This window comes from Schistocerca americana, chromosome 3 (assembly GCF_021461395.2).
Source record: "Schistocerca americana isolate TAMUIC-IGC-003095 chromosome 3, iqSchAmer2.1, whole genome shotgun sequence".
In the NCBI taxonomy this organism is placed as follows: domain Eukaryota; kingdom Metazoa; phylum Arthropoda; class Insecta; order Orthoptera; family Acrididae; genus Schistocerca; species Schistocerca americana.
In genome coordinates this window covers 104,376,172-104,391,701 of record NC_060121.1, presented here as the reverse complement: position 1 = coordinate 104,391,701, position 15,530 = coordinate 104,376,172, and the positions used below count along the sequence as shown (strand labels likewise).

The window sequence follows — 15,530 nt, the reverse complement described above, 5'->3', positions numbered from 1 at the left end:
TGTACTGTAAGATAGCTACAGTATGCCAATTCTTGCAATAGGTATGTACATGGTCGCTAGGTGTGCGCTATGACAGTTGACCTGTTATCTCTGCGATCAATAGCCCCTTGCAAATATGACCCCATGTAAAACCGCACTTTCACGCCCGACTTTTTTGGAACATATTGGTTCTGTACACTTTGGAGCACGGAGCGATGCCATCTATGAAGGTACGCTTAGTGTTAATAAGAATCATACGTATTCTACATTTCATCCCAATGAGTATTTTTTGATTAATTCCAATATCCTCGAATTTGCATTATGTTTAAATCATGTCAAACCTTTCTTTTAAAATAGCAACAAAGTCTGGTGCTATTTTTGCAGAAGAGGCCAAACACAGATCTTGCCCCGGGCCCAGTCCTTGCCCTCAGCGGCGCTGCCACTTGCCTAACCCCCCCACCCCACCCTGCGGCCGCCAGTCACACCGACATGCCGCCCACGAGCGAGAGAAAGTGCTGCGTAAACTGAGGCGGAGGTGATCTCAATACAGCATGAGAAAGTCTGGCATTATGTCAGGATGGCCGAGCGGTCTAAGGCGCTGCGTTCAGGTCGCAGTCCACTTCTGTGGGCGTGGGTTCGAATCCCACTTCTGACAATAATTTTTTGTTTCATGTATCGATAATCACTGTTGGGTCCATTCTGGAACGCTTCGTTCATGTCACACATTGTATGAGAACAGGGAGATACGATTTTCTGTGATTTTCCTAGCTCGTTTCAGGCGAATGTTCACCACTCATACCTTTCCCCTTACTTGTCCAATCGAACAAGAGTTTCATTCTTAATGTCGATTCGCCGTTAAACTTTAACCTCCTTCTGTTGTAATAAGTCTCTTTTCTTAGACAGTTACGTGAGTGGAAGCTGAAAAACTTTCCTGTTCATTACCAGGAGCTATTCACCAAGTTCAAAGTGACTGAACGGAAACTTTTTAATATGTCAGAAAGAAATGGGAATATACAATACGTTTTAATACGCCGTCACAGACAAACGAATGAGTCAACTGATAAAAATGTCGCAGGGAAGTAATTGTTAATAAATTTTATACAGGGTGTCCCAGGAGAAATGGCGAGTATTCAGGGGACAGAAACGATCATTCAAAGCAAAAAGGTCTAGTAAACATTGACCTTTAGAGCTTTGAGCACACATTCACCTTTCCTGCTATGAAACACATCTATTCTACTGACAATACAGCACTCCCTGCCTCCTTTTCTACTGCTGGGATCGCCTCTCGTGGTCATTTCCCCATTGCATTGCCGTGTCCGGATGTTTTCGATCAGATGATGTAATAGCACGATAACTGCGCAGCAGTCATCACCCGCCCGTCAGGAAAACTCATCCCACAAACGTGTGCCTTACTGATCCGAATGTAAACAAACTCGTAACACTGGTACGGTTCGTACGTTTATATGTTCAGCTGCAGCCCCATCTGCTCGTGCTCTGTTGTGGTAACGATCAGAGCTCTCTATAGGGGAAGTATATCGGTCCTTTATCCCTCTGCGAGTCGCAAAGTGCAGTTTGTAATAGGCCGTTTTCCCACGCTAAAAATGTGGTTTGATTACTCTTCTGGTTGATTACAACATTTAAAAAGCATTTACGGTCAATATTCTAACGAAATATCTGTTTTTTTTTATTGTAACTGAAGCTTAAAAAATCATTAAATATCAAGATGTGGTCACATGATCGAAATCGCTCTGTTATTGGCTGATGCTCTGGTGACGTCACAGACTAGGAGTAAAACGTATGCTATAGGAGCGTTATATTTCACCCATTTAGAGCAGCGATATGTGCAACGAAGGACGTTCTTTTCCCAACTCTTTGTAAAATCAATAAACTCGCTCAAAACTAAGGAATTGTAGAATTGGTCGGCCGAAGTGGCCGTGCGGTTAAAGGCGCTGCAGTCTGGAACCGGAAGACCGCTACGGTCGCAGGTTCGAATCCTGCCTCGGGCATGGATGTTTGTGATGTCCTTAGGTTCGTTAGGTTTAACTAGTTCTAAGTTCTAGGGGACTAATGACTCATCAGTTGAGTCCCATAGTGCTCAGAGCCATTTGAACCATTTTGTAGAATTGGGCCAGTGTATTGTAACTAAATTGGCGACTATCGGTCGTGAGCTACGACCCAAAAAACAAAAAAAATTATTCTTGGCTAAAATTAGTGCCGACGTCCTCTCTAGAAGGCCGTCAACAGAGACACTGATCCCAGCGGGTGTTTAGTGGTGTGTCCGGCACGGTAGCTCAGCGTGTTCGGTCAGAGCGTTAGCCGCCCTCTGTAATAAAAACTGAGTTTATAGATCTACAGTGGACTTGTACAAGTGTCATGGGACGTCTGCCCCGAACAAATAGAACGAACAATAACGAAAAAAATGAGATCAACAAAAATAAGTGGTGTAACGAATAGAGCGTCCGACTCTAGATACAAAAGTCACGGGCTCCAATCCTGTATGGATTATACACTTTTAAAAATTTCACACGAAATACGAAAATAGATTTAGCAAGAATTGATTATAGCAGCTGTTTCGATTATCGGATTACTATCTATATCTACATCTACGTGAACACACTGCAAATCGTATTCAAGTGCCTGGCAGAGGGTTCATCGAGCCGTCTTCGCAGTAACTTTCTATTATTCCAGTCTCGTACAGCGTGCAGAAAAAACGAACACGTATATCTTTCCGTGCGAGCTCTGATTTCTCTTATTTTATTATTGTGATCGTTTCTCCCTATGTAGGTCGGCGTCAATTCTGACATTTCGTCAGAAGATTCTGCCGCAACGAAAAACGCTCTTGTTTTAATTATGTCTACCCCAAATCTTGTATCAGTTCAGCGGCACCCTCTTCCCTACTTCGCAATGACACGAAGCGTGCTGCCCTTCTTTGAACTTTCTCGATGTACTCCGTCAATCCTACCTGGTAAGGATCCCACACGGCGCAGCAGTATTCTATAGTGTCCTGCCAATAAAAGACAGTCTTTGGTTCGCCTTCCCTACAACATTTGCTATGTGTTCTTTCCAATTTAAGTTGTTAGTAATTGTAATTGCTAGGTATTTAGTTGCATTTAAACATTTAGGTTTGACTGATTTATTGTGTACCCGAAGTTTAACGGATTTCTTTCAGCACTTTTCTTTATTTAGGGTCAATTCCCAATTTTCACACCATACAGACATCTTTTCTAAATCGTTTTGAAATTTATTTTCATCTTCGGATGACTTTATTAGTCGATAAACGACAGTATCATTTGCAACCAACCTAAGACGGCTGCTCACCTGTCTCCCAAATCGTTTATATAGATAAGGAACAGCACAGGACCTATAATACTACCTTGGGGAACGCCACAAGTCACATTTGTTTTACGCGATGACTTTCCGTCAGTTATTACGAACTGTGACCTCCCTAACAGGAAATCTCAAATCCAGTCGCATAACTGAGACGGTATTCCGTAGGCACACAATTTCATTACAAGCCGCTTGTGTGGTACACTGTCAAAAGCCTTCTGGAAATCTAGAAACACGGAATCAATCTGAAATCCCTTGTCAATAGCACTCAACATTTCATGTGAGTAAAGACCTAGTTGTGTTTCACAAGAACGATGTTTTCTAAATCCGTGTTGGCTATGTGTCAATAGACCGTCGTCCTTTTCGAGGTAATCCATAATGTTCGAATATAATATATGTTCCAAAATTCTGCTGCATATCGGCGTTAATGACATGACTCTGTAATTTAGTGGATTACTCCTACTACCTTTCTTGAATATTGGTGTGACCTGCGCAATTTGCAGGCTTTGGGTACGGATCTTCCGTCGAACGAATGGTTGTATATCATTGTTAAGTATGGATCCAGCATACTCTGTAAGCAACCGACATGGTATACATTGTGGACCGGAAGGCTTACTTTTGTTAAATGATTTAAGTTGCGTCATTATTCCGAGGCTACCTACTTCCACGTTACACTTGTTAGCAGCTGTTCTTGACTCGATTTCTGGAATATTTACGTCGTTTTCTTTTGTGAAGCGCTTGTAAATGGCAAGGAAAATAGAATAACATTCCGTTTCTGATCGGTGTGGTGAACATTGATAGTTGTATTGTAATTTTGTTTTCATATGCGACGACTGTCGAGTCGTTTCACATATAAGTTCCTTCCTCCACTTCAACCCGTCCTTTGCGCTCGTCAATTTTTGCCTCCTCGGCCCGGCTTCTCCGCCTTTAAACAGAGAATGTAACTTGGTGATGTGGAAACGCGCTTCTTCTGAACGACAAACTAAGTAAATTCCATTGAGTAGGCATCCACACAATTGGTATGGAAACGTAACTGCATCTGTAAATTTCTTTCTCAGTGCGTGGAAAAACGTAAAGAAGCAAACTCATTATTGCTGACCTGTAAAATTTTCTTCTTCAGAAAGGTAATGAACTAATGTAGGCTTCTGCTGCTTTATTTTACAGATAATTAACATAAATATGTCTTCTTGTGAGAAGAAAAGGAAGGAAGGAATAAAACTAAATAAAGGGTATTTGCCAGTCTCATTACTGTGTCGTATGCTTCCCTCAAAACAAAGTAATACATACACACAAAGGCTTAACTGGTCTAGACAGATGATCTTCTCTGCTTACTTGCTGTTGGAAAACCTCCTCCTGCTACATTAAGTAGAAACTTGAACCAAAAATCATTCGTTTAATATACGAAATGTTTGGTTGTATAATGTAAATTACTCACTTCTATTGTTTACAGTATTGGTTTAGGTAAATTTGCGTAATTTTCTTCGTATTTTTTAGTACACATCAACTTGTGGTGCTCAGTTGCAAGGTACACCCAGAAGTCCTCCCTATTGCTTGATTCTTTTGTTAGGACGTAATCCATCGTTTGGCCTTTTCAACCAGTTGATAGCGTTTCGTTTTGTTTTAGGGTAAGGTATAGTGTCAGGGTTTAAAAATTCAGCAGGCATAACTGCGTTGGGCGTGGTTCTGCTGACGCTCGCTATCTTGTGTCTTATGTAGAGCCATATGTCTTTTACCCTGTCACACAACAATCTATGCTCTTCGGTATCTGGTATTACATAATGTACACAGCGGTGACTCGGCCAATCGAATAGAGTGAAGTTTAGAGCCCGTCATAATTTTCCTGTTGACAGCAAAGTACTAGGTCGATTTGACATACGTTGGCAGGTTCCGGCAGTGAATATTTTCCCATATTGTTTCCCAGTTATAACAAGGATACTTTGTTCTACGTCGTTTCTGAGTTTGTCTTTCATCAAGTTATTGTAAAGTTCTTTCACTTTCATGATGTCTTTTTCAGGGATCCTTGCCTGTATGTACCTGCATTCCACTAAAAAGTATTTCAAGTGGTATAGTCCATTGGGTATGTGTTGGACATTTATAGGAGCACTGATGTCAGCAGGAGCTATTTCATTCAACAAATGTGCAGCAAGGGTGCCACGTGGTTCTTTCCATTGTTTGTATGTGGCTGAAAGGTATAAGGCTTGCGCTTTTTTGCTGACATCAGTGAGATTTAACCACATTTCGTAGGGAGCATCAGAATGTCATATTTGACTTTGAAAATACGTCAGCGGCTCACAAAATGTCCTAGTGCAGATGCGGTGCTTTTAGACAAAGTCGCAGGTGGTGGCAGAACTTCTGTTACGTAGTTAACTTTGGTAGTGATGTATACATTTGCCACTGTTACTTTCTGAAGTTCATCGAGTTTCCTAATACTATATGCTTGTACAGAAGCATGTATGCTATTAAGTAGTTTTCGATAGTTCGCAGCAATAGTGTGCTTGTTATTTCTTTTAAAATCTATACCGAGACATTTCATGGTTACAGGCTCGCGTAACAGACCCTGCGTTTGCGTCCCAATTGCTCGGCCGATGTTGAAAACCACCGACATTGTTCTATTAAGTTTTGCACCAGATACCTATTCATACACTCCTGGAAATTGAAATAAGAACACCGTGAATTCATTGTCCCAGGAAGGGGAAACTTTATTGACGCATTCCTGGGGTCAGATACATCACATGATCACACTGACAGAACCACAGGCACATAGACACAGGCAACAGAGCATGCACAATGTCGGCACTAGTACAGTGTATATCCACCTTTCGCAGCAATGCAGGCTGCTATTCACCCATGGAGACGATCGTAGAGATGCTGGATGTAGTCCTGTGGAACGGCTTGCCATGCCATTTCCACCTGGTGCCTCAGTTGGACCAGCGTTCGTGCTGGACGTGCAGACCGCGTGAGACGACGCTTCATCCAGTCCCAAACATGCTCAATGGGGGACAGATCCGGAGATCTTGCTGGCCAGGGTAGTTGACTTACACCTTCTAGAGCACGTTGGGTGGCACGGGATACATGCGGACGTGTATTGTCCTGTTGGAACAGCAAGTTCCCTTGCCGGTCTAGGAATGGTAGAACGATGGGTTCGATGACGGTTTGGATGTACCGTGCACTATTCAGTGTCCCCTCGACGATCACCAGTGGTGTACGGCCAGTGTAGGAGATCGCTCCCCACACCGTGATGCCGGGTATTGGCCCTGTGTGCCTCGGTCGTATGCAGTCCTGATTGTGGCGCTCACCTGCACGGCGCCAAACACGCATACGACCATCATTGGCACCAAGGCAGAAGCGACTCTCATCGCTGAAGACGACACGTCTCCATTCGTCCCTCCATTCACGCCTGTCGCGACACCACTGGAGGCGGGCTGCACGATGTTGGGGCGTGAGCGGAAGACGGCCTAACGGTGTGCGGGACCGTAGCCCAGCTTCATGGAGACGGTTGCGAATGGTCCTCGCCGATACCCCAGGAGCAACAGTGTCCCTAATTTGCTGGAAAGTGGCGGTGCGGTCCCCTACGGCACTGCGTAGGACCTACAGTCTTGGCGTGCATCCGTGCGTCGCTGCGGTCCGGTCCCAGGTCGTCGGGCACGTGCACCTTCCGCCGACCACTGGCGACAACATCGATGTACTGTGGAGACCTCACGCCCCACGTGTTGAGCAATTCGGCGGTACGTCCACCCGGCCTCCCGCATGCCCACTATACGCCCTCGCTCGAAGTCCATCAACTGCACATAAGGTTCACGTCCACGCTGTCGCGGCATGCTACCAGTGTTAAAGACTGCGATGGAGCTCCGTATGCCACGGCAAACTGGCTGACACTGACGGCGGCGGTGCACAAATGCTGCGCAGCTAGCGCCATTCGACGGCCAACACCGCGGTTCCTGGTGTGTCCGCTGTGCCGTGCGTGTGATCATTGCTTGTACAGCCCTCTCGCAGTGTCCGGAGCAAGTATGGTGGGTCTGACAGACCGGTGTCAATGTGTTCTTTTTTCCATTTCCAGGAGTGTATTTTGTTACTGTTTATAGTGCGCTCTGTACTTCAGTGCCATTCACGACTAGGAAGCCAACATCATCAGCGTACGCCTTGCACACAATCTTTTCTCCATGTATTTGTAGCCCTTGTAGATGTTTCATAAGGGAGGCAAGCAGGGGTTCGATGGCGATGGCGAAGAGTGCCACTGACATTGGACACCCTTGCCTAATGGAGCTGGTGACGTCAATGCGGCGGCTAATGTGTCCATTGATGACAAATCTGGCTGTTTTATTTGTTAATATATTTCTTACTACTGTAATGAATCTAGATGGGAATCCCATTACGGTCATGGTCAGAAGGAGAAAACGATGATTGACCCTGTCGAAGGCTTTATCAAAGTCGAGAGAGATGAGTGCACATTTTATTTTGCAGACGTCGGCCGTTGAGATTAGGTCCCTGTAATCACAGAGGGCCTAGAGAATTTTCCTGTCTTTGCCCACGCTTGTTTGATAAGGGACAATGACGCTGGTCATTGTGGTTTTCAGCCTGCGAGCGAGGATGCGACCAAAGAATTTGTAATCGCTGTTTAAAACCGTAATTGGCCTCAGAGCGCTTACAGTTTTCGTGTTCGTAGTTTTTGGCACTAACACTACGAGTCCCTCACGAAATTCTTTCGGGATGTCATTTTCAGGGTTTAATAGTTCGTTGCATATGAGAATAAACTTGGCTTTTACGAGGCCACTGAATTTGCGATAAAATTCTGACGGAATTCCGTCTGCCCCTGGAGCCTCATTTTTCATGCTTCCATATATAGCTTCTTCGACATCTTCTTCAGTCAGTTCCGAGATGAGAGTTTGTGCTTCCGCGTGGCATACTTTTCCTTGGAGGTTGATCATTAACTCGTATTGAAGCTGTTCGTCAACTGGTTGACTAAACATTAAGGATTCAAAATGCTTTACGATTTTCAGATAATAACTTGCGAGACGCCCTTTTGCTGTCACGAATGACATGATAAATGGAAGTGACCTCGTGCTGTGCTATATTCTGGGCACGTGACCTTATGGGGTAGCCTTCCAGATGTTTACGCCGAAGTGCCAAAATTTTTGCTTTAATTTTGTTAATTCTTTCGTAGTTGTCCACAACTGTTGCATCGAACTTGTACTAATCCCTTAGACACTGAGAGTAGAATTCTATAGTTGATTTGTACCAAACGTTTTTGTCTTTTGAGTAATTTATGAAAAACCTCCGTATTATTGTTTTGATATGTTTCAGCCACCAGTCAATGCCAGAGTTGTACGAGCTAAATTTGCTTTCACAACCTCTCTATATTTTGTAAAATGCCTCCTGACAAGCATGGTCTTCCAGATGTGACACGTTGAGCATCCATGTGCCTCTACCTCGGTAGGTCCCTTGTTGTATCAGATTGATTTTGCATATGTACGCAACATGATCCGAAAAAACGGTAGGCCATACTTCGGGCTGCAAAATGAGGTGTTTCAAATTCTGCGTTACGTATATCCTGTCTAGACGGCTCGCCGAGTGACTTGTGGTGTGGGTGAAGCCACGGGCTGCAACGTGCATATGTTCCCATGAGTCTATCAGTCTCAGGCCATTAACTATACGTTCCACTTCAGTACACTTGTCGAAATTGGGAGTTTGGCGTTTGGCATGCAAAACACAGTTAAAATATCCTCCCTGGATGAGGTGTTCATATCGAGTTCCAAATAGAGGGACAACTTCTTCTTTAAAGAACTAAGCTCTGCTGTGCCTGTTGCTGGATCCTGAAGGGGCATACACGTTAATGACTCGTATTTTGTTTATTGTGGCAGCTATGCCTTTACTGTTCGGTAAATTTTACCACATCTTGGACTACTATGCCCTCGTTTGTGAGCAGAGCTGTGCCCATTTCCGCTCCATGCCCTGGGTTTGTAATGGCGTTGAAGCCAGGTACGATACCAAGCTCAATGTCTGTCACTTCTTGTAAATGGATAATGCCACTGTGAGATGCAGATATAAAATCTTTTAGGTTCTGTAATTTAAAGGAACTATGAATCTTATTAAGGTTTACTATAGCGATCTTGTATGCTTGTATGACGGACATTGTTCGTTCTACTTCATCAAACTTTAAGAAACATTCTTCCGTTTTGTCTCGCAAGCGTCAGCTTTAAAACGCATTTTAACAATATTCACCGGTAGCAAACGTTTCAGTGGTGTGTCCTTGTTCTTTAGAAAGTTCGTTCACGGACACGTCTTCGTTGAAGGAATCAGCTACCTTTGCGGCTGGAGGACAGTCTGTTTTAGTTTCTGAAACTTCTGTCATTTCTTCATCCGCATTGTTATGGTCGCTTTCGTCTGCCCAGCTGGTTGACGTTGTCGCCGTGGGGGGTACGAGTGAATTAAGTTAGTGAACTTATGCGTCGACATAACGGGAAATTTCTGTTACAGGGCAAGCACATTTTATGTATCTTCTCGTTCTCTGGAACATTCAAAAACAACTTTTTCAGAAGTTTTTATAGATGCATTTCTACAGTATAGTACTAAATACCCTCTGCAACCTATTTTCCGAAACGTATATTCCACAACAAGGCGTCACTATGAATTACCATTATGACAGTGACGTCACAGGCATCACATGTCTCGAATGGACCGTTCTAGCGGGCTGTCAAATTGTTTGGATTTCATTTTCGTTTTTCTAAAAGAATAGGTATTGAGTTTCAAGAGGAAAAAAAGCATGTTAGGAGCACAAAATGACATAATTAATGATTTGAGACTATTTCCAGAAAACAGTCGTATATCCTATTCCAAGGCTTTCTAAAGGGTTTTAATAATTTTAAGTTTGGAGTCGGATAACAAATCACGAAAAAAATATTTTCTCTGATGACATAATTAAAAATTAACAATTTTTTGCTTTTTGTCTGTACTTGTACTGTGTAACTTTGCTTCTACCGAAATTTCATGATGATTGGTCAACTGGTTTAGTTGAGTGAGTTTGCGAGTATCAAAATATGTGACATAAATGACCGTATCTTTTGGTTGAATTGACTTAGAAGCTTCAATTTTTTACATCGCTAATATACCGTAGATCTTAGTATGTGTCATAAACTTCAACTTGAGACATCAAACCGTTCCTGAGAAAAAGGGTCTTATAACAGCCTGACAGGTAGATAGATGGAAAACCTAGTGAGCCTAAAAGGGTTCCGTTTTTACTGATTTAGGTTCTGAACCCTATAAAAGATGGAAGTATTAAAGAGCATAAGGAATGAGAACTCATAGACTGAACCTCAAAATTGTGGACAATAATAGACGAATTGATGAAATACTTCTGCTACACTGAAAGTATGGCGGACGACGTAAGGAAAATGAAAGAGAAGCAAACTAGTAGGGGAGATAATTGTACCTTGGTACACTTACAGCCTCTACCGAGACCAGTAATGGAAGCTTAATATATTTTTACATTCCATTTCTAGTTGGTGGCATTCACTTTTTATGTGCTGCAGTCGTTTTCTGAAATTACTAAGATTACTCTGGAAAATTACGACTTTTCCAGACATGAAAACGTGTTCCAGGGTATAACATGATCTTGACCCTAAGACCAAATATTCTGTTGGAATTTACAATTAGAGCTATCGAGAAAATCTTGTCAGTACTGCATTTAATCATTTATATGTTAATTATTACTCCACAATACAATAAGTGAAATCAAATTACGCAGAAGTTACAAGTTGAATACATTTTGAAATAAAAACTGTTGGGAAGTAACACAAATTTCCATTTTTAAGACAGGTAAAATTGTTTAGACATTAAAGAAAATCTGTTCCTTTGCAAGTATCACATGTTCCATGGTGACATACCTCCTTCTGTTTCAACGTACAAAATATATAACATTTTACTCACCATAAAATTGTGCACCTGAAGAGTGAATAGTATATTCCAAACAGCTTTTAATAAATCGTACATCACTTAAATGTGTAGGACGCGGCACATTTACAAAAACTGCAGAAAATGCAGCCTCATGTCTGACAAAGACAAAAGCTGCAGAAAACAGCGGCAACTATTTATGGGCCCATGTTCCTCAGTCAGCCATTAAAGTAATTTACTTTTACGGTTTGTTTTGGAAAAACTAACGATACAATCAACGTAAATGTTTTTGTGTATTAATTGTTGATCCTTGTACAACATTTTCTGATTTTAAGTAATTCAATCATCATTAAGCCCCCATCCGAACAGTTAAAGTTGCTCTTTTCAAAATGAGGACCGTCCGTGACTGAATTCCTGCAGTTTGCGAATCATATCACAAATAAAGAAACAAACAGTTTCCTTAATCTATAGGACGCTGCACAAACGAGTAATAGCAAAGTTTTTTAATTTGAAAAATTAATAAAATGGCGGACCCTTGAAATAAAGATGTACACTGAAGCACCAAATAAACTGGTATAGGCACGCGTATTCGAATACAGAGTTATGTAAACAGGCAGAATTCGGCGTGTAGTCGGCAACGCCTACATGAGACAAATATCTGGCGCACTTGTTAGATCGGTTACTGCTGCTACAATGGCAGATTATCAAGATTTAAGTGAGTTTGAACGTGATGTTATAGTCGGCACACGAGCGAAGGGTCACAGCAGCTCCGAGATAGTGATGAAGTGGGGATTTTTTCGTGCGACTTTTTCACGAGTGTACCGGGAATATCAGGAATCCGGTAAAATTAAGCTGATGGAATGGAATGCGGGTACACTAATTAAGATATCTCTGACATCGCTGCGGCCGGAAAAAGATCCTGCACGAACGGGACCAACGACGACTGAAAAGAATCGTTCAACGTGACAGAAGTGCAACCTTCCGCAAATTGCTGCAGATTTCAGTGCTGGGCCATCAACAAGTGTCAGCGTGCGAACCATTCAACGAAACATTATTGATATGGGCTTTCAGAGTACTTGATGACTGCACGATACAAAGCTTCACGCCTCGCTTTGACCCGTCAACACCGACATTGGACTGAAGATGACTGCAGACATGTTGCCTGGTCGGACGAGTCTCGTTTCAAATTGTATCGAGCGGATGGACGTGTACGGGTATGGAGACAACCTCATGAATCCATGGACCCTGCATGTCAGCAGGGGACTGTTGAAGCTGATGGAGGCTCTGTAATGGTGTGGGGCGTGGACAGTTTGAGCGATATGTCTAGGTACGAGTGTAACAGGTGACACGTACATAAGCATCCTGTCTGATCACCTGCATCCATTCATGTCTATTGTGCATCCCGACGGACTTGGGCAATTCCATAAGGAGAATGCCACAGGCCACACGTGTTAGTGGCTCCAGGAACAATTTTGAGTTTAAACACTTCCGCTGGCCACCAGCCACATTTTTTGCAGTAACCAGAGAATACCTTAGGTTGATGGAATGGAATGTGGGTACGCTAATTAAGATATCATCCTGAAATTCCGCTAAATTACTTCTCGGATATGTACGCAAGGATTAAAATTTAAAAAAATAGGTTATTACTCCTTGCTGGCGGGTCCCACGAGTAATTCATTCAAAAGATATCTCAATTAGTGTACTCGCAGTCCAATCCATCAGCTTACTTTATTCACCGGTTATTGCAAAAAAATGCGATGGAAAACACACGATAAAACTACATCTTTACTTTCTCAAATTTGAAAAAACTGTGCTTATACTACGTGAGCAGTACGCTGTAGATTTAAGAAATCTATTTGTTTCTTGATTTCAGATAAGATTTGCAAACTGCAGGATTTCCGTTACGTGCATAGGAGGCTTGATGATCGATGGATTTCTTAAAAAAAAAAAAACCTCACAAACGGTTATCCAAGGATCAATAAATAATATACAAAAAGATTTCTTTTCATTGCTTCATTAACTTTCTCAAAAAAATCGTAAAATCCGTTTATTTTATAGACTAACTCCGGACAACGGAGCCTTATGGCGGTCTGTAGCGCACATTCCTTCACGTGATTCTAAAATTATTCAGTAGACTGAAGTCCCAACCAGAAAACGTGTCCCTAGATACACTATCCTCTAAGTACAATACCCTCCCCCACAGCGAAAGACATCATTCTACACTAGAAGACGTCAGGTAGTACCAATGTAGGCACACATTTGCATCAAAGTGTTTTTTGATTTCAGATAAGTTTTCCAGGGGAAAAGCGTAAAGCAGTGAATCGAAACATTTGATATGTGACGCTACAAAAGAATGCTGAAAATTAGGCGGACTGATGGAATAAGAATTGAGGAAGTTCTGCGCAGAGTCGGCGAGGTATGCAGTATGTGGCAAGCATTAACTGAAAGGAGGTACGAGATCAGAGAATAGCTTCCATGGTGTCTGAGAGAGACGTGGACAGCAAGAACAGTGGGTGAAGACAGCGAGTGTGATGTATGGCATAACAGCAGACGTTGTTGTAGGTGCCATCGGTTTTGTCCTACGGAAAATATCACATGGACGCCGATGACTTCCAGTTCTACCTAAGTGCAAAATCGGTAAACCTGAAGACAGCTGTCGAGCACCTCAGTACCGAGTTGTGTCTACTATCAATGTTTGCGCAGGATATAGCGTCAAAGCTCAACCTATCAAAACGCAAGCGCTCCTGGTTGGTCATTCTAGACTCATTACCCCGAAGTATCGGGAATCGTTGCTATCTGTAACCTTCAGTGGCACAAATGTCAGCTTCTCTTCTTCAAGAAAGATTCTAGGTGTAATATTAGGTGAAAAACTAAACTGGACAGAGCACGTAGCGGCAGTATCTCTCCAACCCCTTCAAAAATATAAAAAGCTCTTCCCTCTTGACCTTAAGAAGAAAGTTGTACGAACACTTAACACTTCCAGTTACTGATTACAGCGACGTTATCTTGCAAAGCCTTTCTCAGGGAAGCTCACAGCTTCTGAAATTGGTAATGCATGCCTGTGTTCGTTATATCTGTGATGTTCGACTCTCTGATCACCTACATATGCGCAGCTACCCTGGCTGCGTGCAGACAAGCTCAGAAATTTCCGTACCCTAACTATCTTGTATAAACAACATCGCAGGAATACTCGTTCCGGTCAGAGCAACATCCTTTCTGTCCCACGCCATCGTTCAGTCACTTTCTCGAAGCCCTTCTCAACAGAAGGAACTCGGCAGTGGAATAACATCCTGAATTACATTAGAAAACTAAATAGTATCTCCTGCTTCAGAAGACCGTTAATGACATATCAACTAAAACAACAACAAGTATTACCATTCTCCCTGTATGCACTCGTTATGCTTCCACATTATCCTTTCCAAGCAGATCTTTCTCGTTTCCCATTATTCTTACCTGATGCAGCCTCCTTAAATTTCCTTTCCCCACAACTCTCTGTACCAGACTCTTCTACTTTGTACACCTGCAAACTTCTTTTCTATCTGCCACTCTGATTATTGTTAAGATCGTCATTATTATTGTCATTACTATTATCATCATTATTGTTATTACCATTATCGTATTACAGCAATTGCAGCAGTAGTACAAGTACTAACAATATTAATTTCATTAGCTCATAGTCACTATTATTTATGTTGTGTACATAGTTCCATGTAGTCAGCGCGTACACTACTTTCCCAATAGAGCGCGCCCCGCTAAGCACAACAGCGCAGGCGCAGCGCTCGTCCGTCTCCGCACTACGAGATGGCGCTGTCTTAGAGACGGACCAAATTCTGCTTCCGCCGATCCGCGTATTAACATGTCACGCGGCCAATGAGATTGCTGCTAACGTAGGACCTTTTCTCCTCCCGGATCACACTCTGGCAGTGATGCCTGAACGCCCGAGGTATTATAACGAGTGTACAGACCTCCGATTAGCCAGTCTGCATTAGTCTGTATGAGTCTGCATTAGTCTGTACCAGTCAAGTTTCAGTCTGCACCTAATAAGATTATCATATTCCGGTACATTGCCATGAAGAGAAATGTATAGACACTTTGTCAAGTATCAGAGACATGTGAGAATAAGATTAACGTACCAAGACCAAAGGACTTCAGATTGTCAATTGTAAATAGCATCCAGAACCAAGTTAAGTTATTTTTATGCTTGTTATTATTTTAATAAATGTGTGTGAAAATTAATCAAGTTCTGTTTAAAGTTGGTCACCGTCAATCGGCTACTCTAAGCGTGCAAGTGGCATTTCTATTGTCTGACCTAATGGCAGAAGATAAACACGTCACGA

The 15,530-nt window shown here is 42.5% G+C and overlaps 1 non-coding gene across 1 annotated transcript; it reads left to right on the top strand.

Annotated features, from left to right (window-relative positions):
* The first annotated feature begins 550 nt into the window (after positions 1-550).
* Positions 551-634, top strand: Trnal-cag. The gene has a single exon. It is a non-coding gene; the product is annotated as a tRNA-Leu (tRNA).
* The last annotated feature ends 14,896 nt before the right edge of the window (positions 635-15,530 follow it).